The following is a 17,090-nucleotide window of genomic DNA, read 5'->3' on the forward strand; positions in this document are numbered from 1 at the left end:
ACAGAAAGTTCAACCCAGATTTTTCTGGATGGACGGATTCGGCACTGTCCATTTAGCAAAAAGGATACGTTCCTACTGTTTTGTTGTTGTTGTTGTTATTGCTTTTATCGGCGACAGATTAGTGTGCATGGCCGCAGCCTAACCATCTTCATATTTACTCTTTTTTTTTACCCATGTCAAATTAAAATACTATTTTTTGTTTTAATATCTCAGCTGCTAAAAGTCATTTTTTGGGGCTTGATGACCTAGCTGGCTGATGTCCGTGCTCCTTTTCCCTTCCCATTGTGTGTTTGTCCTCTTGCTTCACTCCATCTAGGCCAGTAGCAGCGGATCTGTTACACTTGAGCCATTTGGTATTGCTGTCATAAGCCCATGAGATCTACTGACCTTCCCTCAAATGGGCCTGGTGACCTCTGAGCTCCCTTTGGAGGGGGCACCAGTAAGTTCTAAGAAGTTTTGAAAGACACTATCTGGGGCCGAAACTGCTTCAAAATATGGAATTCAGCGAATGTTCATCTCCACGGGCTAAGTACAAGTTGATTGCGTTTAATTAGTTGTGCTATAAATGTACACATCTTTGTTTGTCTGATTTGATCAATCGGTCTAATTTGATAGATGCAATCAGCACCGTGCTGCCTCTGAGGAATACAGATCTGAGGGATTCATACACTTTAAAGGACTTGGTTTTGGAAATGTTTTAGCAAGAGGCACTACACTGAAGTGGATTCCACAGTGTTCCAGTGACTGTACACATTCACAAGTAAAAACATGTGCTCATTATGAGATCTTCACAGTGTTGCCATGGGTGGTGTAAGTGAAGCAATATAAAAAAAGAAAGTACGTATTTTCTACTTATTTACCTATACCTGAAAAAAACAAAATGTGGTTTATCTCGAGAACCATTCGTCGGACTGACTTCAAACTCTGGGAGTGCGCTTAGGGGGACCTGGGACGGACCGGGATTCGAACCCGGGACCTTCTTGCTGTGAGGCAACAGTGCTAACCACTGAGCCCGATACTGCTGCAGCCTATCCGTGCTGGCGGATACTGTAGCTACATGTAAAAACAGGGTGTAAATGACATTATTTTCAAGTCAACCTGGCATCTCACGCAGGGTTCGAGTTATGGGGGGACCTATGGGGTCTTGGACCCCAAGAGTCTGGGACCCCATAGTCCAGAACACCTGTGGGACCCCCACAAATATAACTTTTTTATTTTTATTTATTTTTTCCTTTTTTGTGTTCTAAATAGCACATTTTTCGATGGAAGGATTATTATTATTTATGTTAACTAGATAAATAGGCTAAATAAGAAACATGTTTTCAGTTTTCCCAAAACAACCGTTTGAATTGTTGTGTGAAATAGGCTGCATTTCACCTCCAAGCCACCATGTGCCGCCCATGAGCGCGTGTTCTACTGCTACAACCGAGTTGCAGGGAGAAGAAGCCACAACATGCAACCATCACGTGATGTAAACAGCCGCCTGAGCCAACAATATCTTATTAATCTTTAGTATAGCGTTATCATGCCACTGAAGAAAAGGCTGAAGCTGCCAACGGGGTGTACAAGCCTGGATAGCTTCGGTTTCAGAAAGAAACAAAGAACGACTTCAGACAAGGGACAACGACCTGTTAGTGCAACAGCTAGGTTGCTACTAGCTAGTAGGTAAGCTAACGTTATGGTCTGATGATGAGAGGAGAGGAGAGGAGTCTGAGATTTTTCATTTTGTAAGTATTACGCCTACAGTTGTTTTTGTTCTAACAAGATGCTGCTACTGTATCTGCTGAAATATGCTGATGTTTGTTGCAATTTGTTTTTCATTCACAAGTTCTTGATTACCTGTGCACAAGGGGTTTGTTCGTAAGGTTAGCCTACTCTGGTAACTTCCGGTCTGTTGTTGCTATGCAACGGTAGCGTAGGGGATGGCTGCCCCATTCATCTGTTTTCTTCTTCTTGTTGTTTTTAGATAGCGTTTCTTGCTGAGTGCAGAGAACTGCTCGGAAAGCAAATTGTATGAGCATTATGTATTTATTTTTGTAGTTTTTGATTTATAAGTGCAGAGACAGAGTTAAATAAATGTTAATTTAAGTTAAGCAATTTTGTCTCATTTGTAAAATTAAATTGTTGTATTTTATCAGATGCAAGTGTAAGACTGAATAATAACATCATACAACAGTCTAAACCGAATGTTAATTTAAAATTAGATATTCCTCTAAATCTGGCTTCAAACGGCCACAATTTGAGGAAAAAACGGCCCAATTTGTTTTCGGCGACCCCCTCCGGGGGCCGCCGATTTAGGGGGACCCCATAGCTATCTGACTATAACTCGAACCCTGATCTCACGGCTTCTGGAGACTTGGATCACGCCAGGTGAGCAGTGTGGTGGCATTTTATTTTATTTCCCCTTTTACGTTTGGAAAGTTGGTCCCCATCCACTTCAATTACTTAGGAGAATTCTGCAAAGGTCTACAAACTCCAGGCTGGGAATTTCGTCATTTTAGGGGCAAGGCCATCTGGCCTTCGGCGTCGCAATTTATTTAGGGCACAAGGCCAATTTTCTGAAATGTGTGATAAAAATGAGCCAATTACACATCCTCTGCATAGGGCAGGCTACATTAAACTGAGACCACTGACGCTTTTAATTAAAGCAACTGACAGTAGCAGGCTGGTAGCAGGGCACTGCCAAGGTGGCCTTAGGGATCTCAGGGCATCACGGCCAGAGGGAGGGGCAATGGAGGCCATGGTCTCCATGTAATTCCCACCCTGGTGTAGGCTACTCTACAAATGATTTGTGGCCTAAAAAAACGTCACCCGTCCTTCCGTCGGCATGGCCGGGGGTGAGTAGATAATGACTGAGTTTTTTTATTTTTGGCTGAACTTATCCTTTAAGGACCTGCAATGTCTTACGTGCAGGAGGCCTAAAGAGATCTAAGCAGGATTACGGGGCAAAGGGTCACATCACGACTTCCAGTGAATTTCTTTGTGTTTTCACGCTAACGCGCTGATCGACAGATCCATCCTCTGGTCCTGATGGTGTTGCTCCTCTTTCGTTTGATGGGCTCGGTTCAGTGAAGTCTCTCCAGGCAAACAATGCTGCTTCTCGTGGCTGCCGGCTGAAGGATGGAGCCATTCAGGTGATTGCATCAATAGATGGCAGGCCACAATTTTCAATCCTCGCTCCCGCAGCACAAAATGAAACCATTATTGCCCAGTTTGTCCGAGGCAGAAATCAAAAGGACAGAATGTGCGGGTAATAATGGCAGAGTCAACGCTATTTTTCATGTGACCTAACCTCATGAAGACTCAACAACTTAGATGAAAGGGGGTTTTCATTATGGAGTGTCTAGAGTCTGTCCCGTCTTCTCTAAGAGTGAATCAGTGGTGATGGTGCATCGTGGTACCTCTAATGACAAATGATCCTGGATGCCCTTCATTTATATGCATTTGAATAGATATAAAACTGTCTTTTAATCAAAGTACACTAGCATTAGGCTACTATTATTTGATTTGTAGTGTCCCACATCCTCTTCTACAGAAAAGACAAGTGCTTAAGCTTAAAGAAAGTATATAAAGAGGGCCAATAACTCATTTGTAAAGTGTTACCACTTGTGCCAAATCCAAATGCTACTCTTCCTCCATCTGTTGGGCCGTGCTGTCCTAACGTACACCCCCCCCCCCCCCCTGGTCTAAATTTATCTTTACGGTCGAGCAGTTGTTTTAATTTTTTACCTTCGTGGTGGAATAGACTGCAGAGAGTTCAGGGTTTACAATAAATCACTTTTTTTTTCCTTTTCTTTTCTTTTTTACATTTCTGCCTGATTCAACACAACATTGCATTGACATTGACTTTCAATGGAGAGTTACTGTGGCTTGATGGTCTAAATGCTGTTTCAGAGGCTTTTCCACCCTGGCAAGAATCAAACTGTGGAACTGGATCAGGCTCCCACTCTTTACATTTTCGAGGACATTTCCAGTTGATCTAGCTGGTATGACAGATTGCACCATACACTAATATGTTCCTCTCTGTGGAAGTCTGATTTAAAAGGTGTGCAGTCTATGGCTATATGAAATCAGCTCTTCCATCAGATGTTTTCATAGTGGGAGGCAGGCCTCCCCAGGGGTCTCCAAACAGTTTCAGGGGAGGCTCAGTGAATGGAAGTGAAATCCTATTACATTATTACATTATCAAATGTTATCTAATCACTAATCACGTAGAATATCCTAAATGTGGGTGATTTGGAGATACAGATTCAGAGATACAGTAGCCTAGTTTTGGAGAATGTTTGCGTTTAAGTCCCCACTTTCTCAGAGGCAGAAACAAATCAATCTAATCAGTCTAAATAAATACGTCTGAAGTCAAACAGCAATATGAGTCAGATCCAGAGAAGAGCAACATAGGCAGGAAGTAGGGGTGTCACGATACACTCAGTTCACGATACGATACGTATCACGATACTGGGTTCACGATAACGATACGATTTTAACAATATTTTTTTAAACTTGAATAATGACAATATATGACTGGAAAAGTAGTATTTTATTTGAAATGCACAAATACAAAACATGCTGTTGTGGGAAATTGTTATTACAATAACAACTAGAAAAAACATGAGATTGGAGATAAGGCTTATCTTGAAATAGAATGAGTTACACCGTCACTTAGATTTACTTTGAACTAAAAGGTTTCTCAGCAGTATAAATTCTCATTCTGCATCTTCAGTTTTTCTTCAAACTCAAACAACAAGACTTTTCTTAGTCTATTTTTTATGCATCTTCAGTTTTTCCTGTCAAGTAAACAGTTTTGCCAGAAACTCAATTGAATGGTTTCTCTCCTGTATAACTTCTCATGTGTCTCTTCAGAGACTTGTTCAACTGAACTACTTTCCCCACATTGAACTTCAACAAACAAAGACGTTTCTTAGTCTATTTTTGAAAAAAAAAAATATATATATATATATATATACCGTAAATTCCGGACTATAAGGCGCACCGGTCTATAAGCCGCACCTTCAAAGTTGACTATTTTTTTCTTATATAAGCCGCACCGGTCTATAAGCCGCGGGTGTTTTGATGTTTAATTACCATATGTAAGGGTTCAGCCTTTCGGAACCCGTTGTTGATCGTGGATGTTTTGACACTCCTCCACGCTGTCAGGATCCACTGGCAAACTTGAGCCTTCAGTCGGATCTGAACGGCACCTCGGCCGTCTGCTCTCTGTGTCAACACCCTGATGCCAAGGTTACGTGCTGCTACTCGATTTCCTTCTTTCCTTCTTCTTCTCGCCGCCATCGTCGTAACACAGCCAGTTCTCCATCTTTTGAAGCATGATGTTAGATTACAACGAGCTAGTTGTGTGGCTTAGCCTTCCAAAATGTTGCTGTTAGTTTTTTAGAATGTAATACATAGAATTGGGAATGTTACATTCAATTTCATTCAGACTGTCTTTCAGGCTCAATCGCTGCCTTTTTCCCCCCGGAGCGAGGGAGGAGGGAGGGTGTTTTACCGTAGTGGCTGAGAGAGCGTAGTGGCACAGTGCTCCAATCAGGTCGCGAGACACATTTTTTGCAACATCATCCAATCAGGGTCTCGCTCTCGTAATGTCTGTCTTGCTCTCGTTCTGCCTCATACCAACATCCATAGATTTTGGAGGTTCCCGAGTGGCCGTTTGCTGAAAAAATCCATAGATAAGACGCACCGTTATATAAGCCGCAGGGGCCAAAAAAGGCCAAAAAACGGGAAAAAAGCCGCGGCTTATAGTCCGGAATTTACGGTATATATATATATAAAAAAAAAAAAATCGCGATATGAGATTTAATCTCAACGATACATATCGTGACGTTTTACTATCGCGAAATTTCGTGGGACGATATATTGTGACACCCCTAGCAGGAAGTGATGTTTTTTTTCCAGTTGTTTGTCAGTGAAGTTAGCCATCATGAAGCCTATCAATCCATCGATAATCCACTCCCTTTACCTTCCTTTAGATGGCACCATCTGTCAGTTTTACATTATTAACGCATTCCCCGCCATTGACGCAAATCTGCGTCAATGGATCTTTTCACGGCCATACGATAGATGGCGCTCTTGGCCACCTTTGAAGTGATTACCATACTCGTCTAGTCCTCTGCAAGCCAGAGTTTCCCCCCCCCCCCCCCCCACCAGTGTTCTCAGCATCGATCTCCCTTCATGGAGGAAGCTCAAAACACATCCAGCCCGGTGCCTCAAAGCGTGGTACAAGTTGTTTCCCCCGGGCTGGACGCGTTGTCACACGGACTCGTGACAGTCACTCAACATGGAAGGATTTCTTTCACAATAAACTGGTGAACGCACACCAATCGCAGCTTGTGTCACTTAGATCAGTCATCCGCTTTGTAAACCCTCACATAGTGTAAATTTCAGCCGTCAAATATGCTCCAGACTTCCACACATCGAGGACCAGGAAGCACCAGCTTCTCACGGAGAAGATGAGAGTGTGACCCGCCCCGGTGCGCTCTCCATGCGGGGTGAACGCCCCACCCGCTTTGCTGCACAAAAAGGCAGTTTTCTCAGCTTTCTGCTACATAATGTAGCAGAAAGCTGACATAGCTAATTCATGTTCTCTATATTATATAACAACCATAATAAACGGAGTGACATATACTATGGTGTTTACAGAGTGCATTATGCATGCCCCGTTTTCACCCGTTATAGCCTGTTCCAGGACTCTACTTGGAGCTGAATATCTTCTGTGGGGATCTGAATGAAACGAAAGTTATCTGGGTGAGTAAAACATAATTTTAAGCTGGAAATAAGGTCCGGGATGTAAAAAAAACGGAATTCTCCTTGAATACCTGATGTTATTATGTACCTGTTTATCATATCTTACCTGTGTATGACCTTATAAGCCTGAGTCATATTGTGCTTGTAGTTTCATTTTCACAATTTGCCATATAAAAGCTTGCCAAATACAACAATCAACTATTCCTTGGAGGATATAGTATGGCTAAGAGTTTATACGCCTGTTAATCTCAAAGTAGAGAGCACATTGAGGGAGAACAGAACAGGGGAGCGCTACAGCGATATTTCACGTGGAGCAGTGGTCCTCAACGTTTTTACACCAAGTACCACTTGAGAAATGACCATGATGAGCCCCGCGTACCACCAGTGGTACCCATAGCCCAAGTTGAGAACCACTGGCGTAGACCAATCACAGCTCAGGCTGTTATGACATCATTTTACATAGACCAATCACAGCTCACGCTGCTATGACATCACTGACGAGGTCATGAATCATGATGATTTACATCACTGATGATATGACATCACTGATGAGGTCATGATGTTATTATAGCATTCTGTACATGACCTCAGCATTGATCCTATACCATTGGTTTATTAATTTTCAGAAGGAACTGATATTCTCAGTCAAACCAAAGTGGGGGGTTCCACATACTAGCAGAGGAACACAGTCAGCAGGCTTGTTTAAAGTAATACGATTACCGACACTGGCCAGGTACGAATGCAGTTTCTGGGCCGGCTGTTCGGCTCCTCCGTTTCCAACATCTTCTCCAACCCCTACCGAGTCCGGGACGTCCCGCTTTCTGACTACAGGGGCAACGTCTGGCTGAGAGATGAGGGGCGCATGGTCCTGTACAGAAACCCCTCCTGCCAGTCATGGGACTGTGTGCTTATGTGTCCTGAGACCCCTACTGTGGCTCTGAGGCTGTTCCAGGTGGCGTCAGAGGAGGACGCCATGAACTGGTTCCCACAGTACGCCCTCAAGCTCCGCCCATTCTACGAGACGCTTCCCTTGAAGGCCGAGACCACGCAGCCAATCGTGGACTGCCTCCGCAGCCACCCGGACTGGAGCTCCGCCCACATTGCCGTGGGCACTGGGCTGAGGGAGTGTCTGAAACACAACTATGTCCAGAGTCAGATACGTGTGCGGAATGCGGCGGGCCAGACGCCGCTGCACCTGGCGTGCGAGCGAGGCGACGCAGCGTGCGTGAAGCAGCTGCTGGAGGCCAGCCGGGCTCGCACCCATGTCAAGGACTGCACCGCCCAGCAGGGCTCTGCCGCCATCGTCCTGTGCTCTGGGTCGTGTGCGGGGGTGAACGAGCTCAACAGCAGCGGGGAGACGCCGCTCCACGTCGCCTGCCGTCTGGGCCGGGTGGAGGCTGTCAATGCCCTGCTGGGGGGCGGTGGCAGGTGTGATGTCATCGGCACCAGTGGCTACCCTATCCACACTGCCATGAAGTACAGCGAGAAGGGCTGTGCCAAGGCTATCCTCACGGTAGACCCAGGTCAGGTCCAGGCTGAGGACTCTGTCTATGGAGGGACTCCTCTCCACTGGTCCAAAACCGCGGAGATGTGCTGCATGCTGCTGGAGCATGGCTGTGACGTGAACTTCCTCAGTAAGACGGGGGAGAGCGCCCTCCACATTCTGACGAGGAAGGGCCGCTTCGAGGCCGCCATGGTGCTGCTGACCCACGGAGCAGACGCCAACGTAAAGGACCAGGACGGGAACACTGCCCTGCACCTGGCTATGAAGATGGACCGCATGGAGCTGATCAAGGCTCTGATCGTGTTTGGGGCTGACGTGGAGCTCCACAACGACCTGGGAGAGACTCCAGGACTCATCGCTGCACGCACCAGCAAAGGTCCTAATAGAAAGATACTGTTGGACATGCTCTGTATTGTAGGGGTCCGGCGGTGTTTCCCCCCCTCCACCAGCAGTCCTCCCCCCAGCTCCACGAAGGCCACACCTCCAACCACAGGCTGTGAGGACATCATGCACGTGGCGGCTGCTGTCACCGCCATGAGTAGAAGTACATCTGAAGTGGATGACCTCAAAACAGGGAGAAAGAAGGACAGACTGCTATGTCTGGATGGTGGAGGTTTAAAAGGCCTGGTGTTGATCCAGCTGCTCATCGCCCTGGAGAGAGAAGCCAGCCGGCCCACCAGAGAGCTCTTCGACTGGGTGTCTGGCACCAGCACTGGGGGCATCGTTGCCCTCGCTATTATCCATGGAAAGTCCATGGAGTATCTGCGCTGTCTGTACTTCAGGATGAAGGAGCAGGTGTTCAGGGGTTCGCGACCCTATGAGTCGGCAGCGCTGGAAGACTTCCTGAAGAAAGAGTTTGGAGAGAACACCAAGATGATGGATGTCCGATACCCCAGGGTGATGGTGACCAGTGTTCTGGCAGACAGATACCCAGGGGAGCTGCACATGTTCAGGAACTACAACCCTCCCTCCGTCCACCGAGAGCCCCCGTACGCCACCACCGCCACCTTCAAGCCCCTCACCATCCCACAAGAACAACTTGTGTGGAGAGCCGCCCGCTCCAGCGGCGCCGCCCCCACCTACTTCCGACCAATGGGGTGCTTCCTGGACGGAGGACTGCTGGCCAATAACCCGACACTAGATGCCATGACAGAAATCCATCAGTACAACAAGGCTTTAAAAGCAGAGGGGCGTGGTGAGGAGATCCAGAAGCTGAGTGTAGTGGTTTCTCTTGGTACAGGTAAGCCTCCTCAGGTGGTGGTGAGCTCGGTGGATGTCTTCCGGCCCTCCAACCCTCTGGAGCTGGCCAAGAGCTTTGTAGCAGCCAAGAAGCTGGGCAAGATGCTGGCAGACTGTTGTACAGACTCAAATGGCTGTGTGGTGGACAGGGCCAGAGCCTGGTGTGAGATGACTGACACCGTTTACCACAGACTAAGCCCCCAGCTGTCTCAGGAGGTGATGCTGGATGAGGTGAGTGAGGCGGTGCTGATGGACATGCTGTGGGAAACCCAGATGTACCTGTACGAGAAGAGAGAGAGCATCCAGTCCCTGGCCAAGCAGCTGCTGGACAACTGAAAGCAGAGGAGAAGATGAATGGAGAACAAAGGAGAGTCCGAGGGGAGAAGACGACTTGAGTGATTGGACTGAGACAGAGATCGGTGCGCTTTGCTGCAAGACTGTGATTTCTATGTTGTTGTGGTCTCTTCTGTAAACTCCTTGTGAGGATGTGAGAAATGTGAGGATCTCCGTTTAGACTGAAATGTACACACAACACAATGCATGCAGTCCCAGAGTAAACACGCGGCAATACAGTTCTACCCCCTATGAGGAGCAACGTACAACCACAGAGCTAGCCAACTTCCTCGCTATAGGAGTCATCTTGTGACCGGAGAGTTGAACAGGTTTGATGACCGCCCCGAAAACTATATCCAAGGTGGAAATCAACCTTCTTGGGACTAGGCCTCACCACAAACGAAGAAGTCGATCTTCTCGTCAAATTCTTTCTAGCAGGGACCACAGAAGACTATGTGAGCTCAGAGATGTACTTCTTGAGTTGAGACTGCCAAGCGCGATGATTACCTACCTGGTCTGTTGTACTTGGACACAGCGAGAGGTGTAGGACTTATCGTGGACAAACTACCTTTCCACCTCCAGAAAAACTGTCTATAGGATCAAAGTATAAAAAAGATTACAAAGTAGCCCTCCCACCATTTTGTATACACAGTATATATGGAGTTTGTATACGAGGCCAAAGCTCGTAATGACCTGAGGTCGAACTAATTACAAGTACTCAAATGACTGCAATTGCGTAGCTTTTCTGTCTACTCGTATTTTCGATTTTGAGTAATTTTACTCAACTTACTTAAGTACATTTTGTTTTCAGATAATGTACTTTGTTACATTTTAAATCACTTCACAGTACAGAGTAAAATGAATCCAAAGTCCCCCCCCCACAGTTTTCTATAAATTGTTCACCAGAAACGTTTGGCCCTTGCTGTCAGTGTTGCCAAGGCAAGTAGCTATTGGCTGCTCAAAAGGTTGCTAGAAACCATCAGATTACATCGTGCTAATTTGCATATCAATAGCCTAATAATGTCTGTAACCTACAGTCTCCGCTCGCAACGGAGGGAGGGGGGCTACGCTGTGTGGGAGGGCACTGTGATCGTCAGACCTCTCTGGATGACAAGCAAGTTAAACTGGCATCAGATTAGATTTCTAGTTACTGCAAAAAGTAGTTAAGTAGTAACTAGTTACTCCCAATACCGCCTATCCACCACAGACCTCACTCCTTAAGCAAGTGCAGAGGTTTCAGGGCAAAGCTTCCGCTGCTGTGCTTCCACTTTCCATCAAGCAAAGAATTGTGATGTGGTTATGCACAGTGTGACAGTGAGAGGTATGTTACTGCCCTTCAGCAGGCCCAGCGTCTCAGTTGCCAAAGCCTTACCCCCCATTGAAAGAGCATGGCGGGGAGCAAGAAGTCAGGACATAACAACCACGTATAAACACAGACTATACAGTATATAAGACAGCCAATCAGCGATTGTTCTTAATCAGAAAGCTGAGAAGCTTTGGTGTTAGCCAACATATTCTCCAAACAGCATACATGAGCCTGGTTGAAACCGTCTCGTCTTATAATATGACTGCCTGGTACGGCAACCTAAATGTAAAAAGTAAAAACAAACTCTAGAATTGTTAAAATAGCAACTAAGATTATTGGTAAACCACAAAAACAGCTCTGCAATATTTTTGACAGGGCTGTAAATAGGAAGGCTAGAAAGATCAGTGGTGATGCCTCGCACCCACTGAACCTGGCGTTCGAGCTGCTCCCATCCGGCCGTCGGTTTAGGGTCCCAAGGGCCAGCCGGAATATCTATAAGAACTCCTTTATCCCCTCCGCCATACTAGCACTGAATAAATAAATGAATCTGTTTTGTATGGCGTGCTGTGTTATGTATAGGTTTTTTTATATTTTAGGTAGGTAGGTATTTCTAGGTATTTAGATAGGTAGGTAGGCATTTTAGATAGGTAGGTATTTTGTAATTTGTATTTGTTTATCCATGACAAGCTGCTGCTATCTGCTAACTTCCACCATGTATGATGTATGTTCTATGTTCTCTATGTTTTATGGTGTGCTGATTGTGCACAATACGTAACATACTGTATGTGCTGTGAAGAGAAAGCCAAAGACAAATTTCCACTAAGGTGGACAATAAAGTAAATCAAATCAAATCAAATATACTGAAGTCTGTGGAAGTGGATTTAGTGGCAAATCATGTTCCAAGATATGCAGACGCCCCGACCGACCAGAGGAGGCGCTAGTGCAGCGATCAACACACACACCCTCAATCGGGCTTTCCACCTGCAGACACAGCCAATCGTGCAAGTATGGACGCCCAACCAAGCCGGCGGTAACACGGTGGCGCGAAACCTGCGACCCTCGTGTTGGTAGGCAGGGGGGAATACCCGCTACACTACCCGGACGCCCCATCAATGATGTCACTTGAGCAATTGTGTATTTTATGACAGACACTGATGCTGCCTGAGACATTGTGACACCATCAGTGATGTTATAGACTCAAGGTCAAGATCAAGGTTACTTTATTTGTACCCGTAGGTTGCGGGGAGAGTCACATCATTTTAAAAAGACACAGATAATAGGCCTGACATAAATAAAAACATAAAAGTGACAAGTGCCATAGTTACAAACGCCACATAAAATGTAAAAGTAAAAAAGTAAAAGTGACATTGGGACCCTAGAAGTGCCACCTTTTGCGCTATGTAATGCAAAAGAGTTGCAGGAGAAAGACCAGGAGGATACCCCTGCCATCCTCTTACCATTAGTTCAGACAATCATCATAAAAGAAAGAAACATCTGAAAAGAAACAGAGCCACAAGCATCAAACAATGAGAAACAATACACTCTACAATTTGTTCCTCTGAATAATGGCTGCTGGTACAAAGCTATTCCTATAGCGTTTTGTTCTGCACTTTGGGCTTCTGTGTCATGCCCTCAACCTCTGCCTCCTAGTCTCTCTCGCCCCCTCCTTTCTGTTGTGATTACAGGATGGGAGCCAGGTGTGTGGAGCTGATCTCCAGCTATCGCAGCTGCCAAGCATCACCAATCAGCAGGCTTCATATACCCAGCCCAGACGTCAAGACACTGTCAGATTATCTTCTCACCTGCATGGAGAGGAACGTCTGCTGCCCTAAATCGGACTACCTGCGCCAATCCTCCCCTGTCTGTCTGCCTGCTCGCCATCTGCCTGGACTTCAGCCTACCTGCTCTCTGCTCGCCTGGACTTCAGCCTACCTGCTCTCTGCCCGCCTGGACTTCAGCCTGCTTGCTCTCTGCCAGCCCGGACTTCTGTATGCCTGCTTGTTCACCTACCTGGACTCTAGCCTACCATCCTGCAACCTGGGTATCTCGTCCATCCGGACTCAACCAATAACATTTAAATAAACAAACTGTATGTCGGTGTGTTTTTGTTTTTGTTTTGTATGTTTGTTTATCTTTCTGTTGTGCTATTGGGGGGAGGGGAGGGAGGTGGGATATGTATGGGATGTTTGTATTGTAATTTGTATAAATGTGATAAATGAAAAACAATAAATACAATGTTGGAAAAAAAAATAAACAAACTGTGTTACAACTTGATATTCTGTCTCTGTCTGTCTCTGCCCTTGAGTCCAACAAACAAAACCCTAACATTCTGACTACATTGTGATGTCATCAGTGATGTCATAAATCCTCCCCTGTTGAGGTTATAAATTGGACGACTCTTGCTCACGGCCCAGCCAATCAAGCCTGAACCTGCGACAACAAACATGGACCAGCTCGAGCCCCTTCCAGACCCCAAGCGGAAGGAAGACCTGGACCAGGTCACGGGTTAGTCCTGCCGCCCGAGGAAGACCGCAGAAGGGACACATGCAGGCGCACAAAGTGCATGAGTTGGCACGAGTTTGGTCACACCCCATCACCCTAGAAATGAGCGCGCACAGTATGCAAAATCCCCCCCCCCCCAAAAAAATTTTTTTTCCAGGACAACACAAGATTTCCCAGGACATTTGACTATTTCTCTCATTTTCCATGTGTCAACTGTTCTCCAGGTTTTCCAGGACGCATGGGAACCCTCTATGTTTGTAATTTCTGTCATAAAATGGTTGAATTATCGGCAAACAGCAGCTTCGTTCCATAAAATAGTGGTATCAGCCTTCAAAAATCCATATCGGTTGAACACCTCTTCCTCAGCTCCATCCCTGCTTGTTCTTCACTGCACATCACTCCCTGGGGCCATTACTTTAGAATGAACGCATTGTCCTTCTAGCTGTATTTCACTGCGTCTATGAGCATTTTCAGCTTCATTTGGGCAGCTGCATAGCAAGTCTAAAAGTGTATGGGGAGATATTGGTGGGTGTGTGTGTGTGTGTGTGTGTGTGTGTGTGTGTGTGTGTGTGTGTGTGCGTGCGTGCGTGCGTGCACGCTTGTGTGTGTGCGCGTGAGTGTGGCGGCCCCTTCGGAGGCGATGGCATTTGAATGGTCCGACATGATGGAATCTTGGTAGCGCAGGGTCAGGGCAGACAATTTCAAAAAGGTGAATATGTGTCTGGTGGGTTTAGATAATGTGCCCTTGGGTATGTTCCTCCACCTGACACCCATGCCTGAGGAGGAGGAGGAGGGTCCCCGTATTTGCTGAGAGGGGAGTCCAGGCTGAGCCCATGTTAAACAACATATACAACCCAGGACCCCATTACTGCCATCCGTCGGCTGCACTATCTCTGAGCAATGATCCGCGGCCGTCTTTTGTTCACAACACATTGAGCGTGAATTGCTTTGGTACGGGGCAATATACCCCCGGTCCCCCCCCCCACACATCACCCCCCTCGCTCCAGACACACATGATGCTCTGCCTTCAGCTCTGTGCCTCTGTGTCATCCTCCCCTCTCTCTGCCTGGCTTACTGTCATGCTCTCCCCACACAGGTGTGTGTGTGTGTGTGTGTGTGTGTGTGTGTGTGTGTGTGTGTGTATGCAGAGCTTCGTTTGAAAATGAGATGTCCACTTGACAAATGGGGTCACCCACACTGACAGTTATTATCGCTGGCATAAAAGTAAAGCAAACCGTTGGATATTACTGGGTCGTGGGTCAGCCATTTGCTTATAATGTTGTAGGCCTATTTTTTTTTATTTTTTTTTAGAGTATCACCTGTTTTTGAAAACTGGCCAATCAACTCCAGCGAATTCCACCCCCCCCCCCCCATCAAAATTGATTATGTATTTTGTCTTTTATAATGAAAGTGCACAGACACATTAGCTGTTTTTCCATTCAAAGGTTTTTATGCAAATGATGTGTTGAATCAGGAAAGCTTAATGGAAATGCAAGATTTGATAAAAAGGTTAGGTTTTATGAATATAATATTATGAAGCTCAGTGCTCTTGCTGAAAAAATGGTCATATTAAGTTGGATCGTTATTATAGTTAGCCTATACAGTTGTTATTCATTTAGTTTGGCTACTTCGCTGCAGCAGGCTGTACTGCCTTAATGCCGTGGCAGCAGTGGGGGAGATCTTTTGTAAAGAACACAACATTTAAATAACAAAAGCCAGCCGCCCATTTCTACCGCTGTGACAGTACCTTGGAAACGCAGCAGTAAGGTGGCCACACGAAATGAGTAACATCTGTAGCCATATTAGCTTATAGCTAATATGCTATATAAGGTAAGCTATTAGCTGCTGACCTTTTCATATTATATTATTATTAATCCCCATTTGTATTGTTGTATCTATATTTTCCTATTCATAGTTTGGCCAGATTAATTTCTTCTTTGCCACATCGCATGTGACTTACTAATGCGTGGCCACGAGATAATTAATATCTCGTTCCCACGCCTTAATTATCCTGTGACCACGCATTAGTAAGTCATGGCCACGATTTACTTATCTCGTTCCCACGCATTAGTATCTTGTGGCCATGAGATATACTGGCCATGAACATTTTATTTCTCACTACATTTAAAAAAAAACGACGCTTGACAGTTATGTGGAAACATATTGCGCCTAACCTTCGAAACACAATGTAGCGGTTGAGATCCGCTGCCAGAAACAGTCAATAACAGCATGTGAAGTGTTTGGCCAGACATGCCTTTAATCTGTCTAGATGGCTGTTATAATGACCACTGCGCAGTGGTGCGGTTACTCTCCTCAGAAGTGGACCGCTGTGTGTGTGTCTGTCCCCCTGACGGCTGACAGACTGTATGTGTCACCGCGTGTGAGTGGCAGCGTGTGTGTGAGAGCCAAAGCTCGCCGCGATGACAGGCGGCCATTATCTGCCTCGGCGTCACGTGGCGGCCGCGTGCCCTCCTCCTCGCTCAGATCGCTGAGCGAGCGTTCCGACCTAAACGTCAAATAGCCTCCGTCTGCTGCGTGATGCGCAGGGTTATAGGCAGGCGCCTTCGACGCCGCAGTCAGTGTCGTTGCTTCTGTCTCAGTGGAGCATCTGGGCAGCAGCGGGGCGAGACTGATAATCGTTCGTTCTCATTACAAACTGACAAGCTTATAAGGCGGCGGAGAGCTTTTCTATTTCAGTTCTCTATTACAACTTTGGTAAGTGTGGAATAGCAATGAGGCCGCCTGCAGCTCTCCCTATCACACAGCCCATAGAGAGAGGGACCTGCCGCAACCTTGAACAACCTTGCTGCTGGACGCTCCCCCTCCGCCGGCAAGGGTAAACAAGCCTATGCCGACAGAATCCAAATGCGTCCGGCCGTATAGCGTTCTGTAAGCGCTCTTGCGCCGATAACGATGTTTACATAATTAATCACATGGCAGTATTCGTCTAATCTCCCACAGGTGACAGCGGATACACTATCTCCCCACTTCATAAGAGGAGAGATCCGCAAATGGCCAGTTTCGCTATACGTTCGCGGACGGGACGCTCCGGATCTCTTCGCCTTTTCTTGTCCGCGTGTTTCCATCTTGATTTCGGGCTCCGCTGCGGTCAGGCCACCATTAATCTCTGTTTCAGCGCTTTGGGGTTTGTTGTGATGTCGCCGCTGATTTTTAGCTCCCTCATTTTAGCTCGTTTTTGCTCAAATGCGGCAGGCGAGCAACACAAGGCAGCTGTAGACTTAATGGCAAAAAAGAAGAAAAAAAGAAAGAAAGAAAGAAAGAAAGAAAGAAAGAAAGAAAGAAAGAAAGAAAGAAAGAAAAAAAGAAAGAAAGAAAGAAAGGGTGTGTAGGCATGGGAGATGAGAGGTGGGAATTCCAAAGGGGCACCGGCTCTTTGAATTAGAAAATGGATGAGACAAATAATTTGAAATATTGAGACACTCACTA

General features: G+C 46.2%; 1 pseudogene across 1 annotated transcript; it reads left to right on the top strand.

The window, feature by feature from the left end:
• The first annotated feature begins 7,498 nt into the window (after positions 1 to 7,498).
• On the top strand, positions 7,499 to 9,838 carry LOC310772901 (85/88 kDa calcium-independent phospholipase A2 pseudogene; annotated as a pseudogene). Its single transcript has one exon. The product of its transcript is annotated as a 85/88 kDa calcium-independent phospholipase A2 pseudogene (transcript).
• Positions 9,839 to 17,090: the final 7,252 nt, after the last annotated feature.

The sequence above is a fragment of the Poromitra crassiceps genome (assembly GCF_964638095.1).
Source record: "Poromitra crassiceps genome assembly, chromosome: 3".
In the NCBI taxonomy this organism is placed as follows: domain Eukaryota; kingdom Metazoa; phylum Chordata; class Actinopteri; order Beryciformes; family Melamphaidae; genus Poromitra; species Poromitra crassiceps.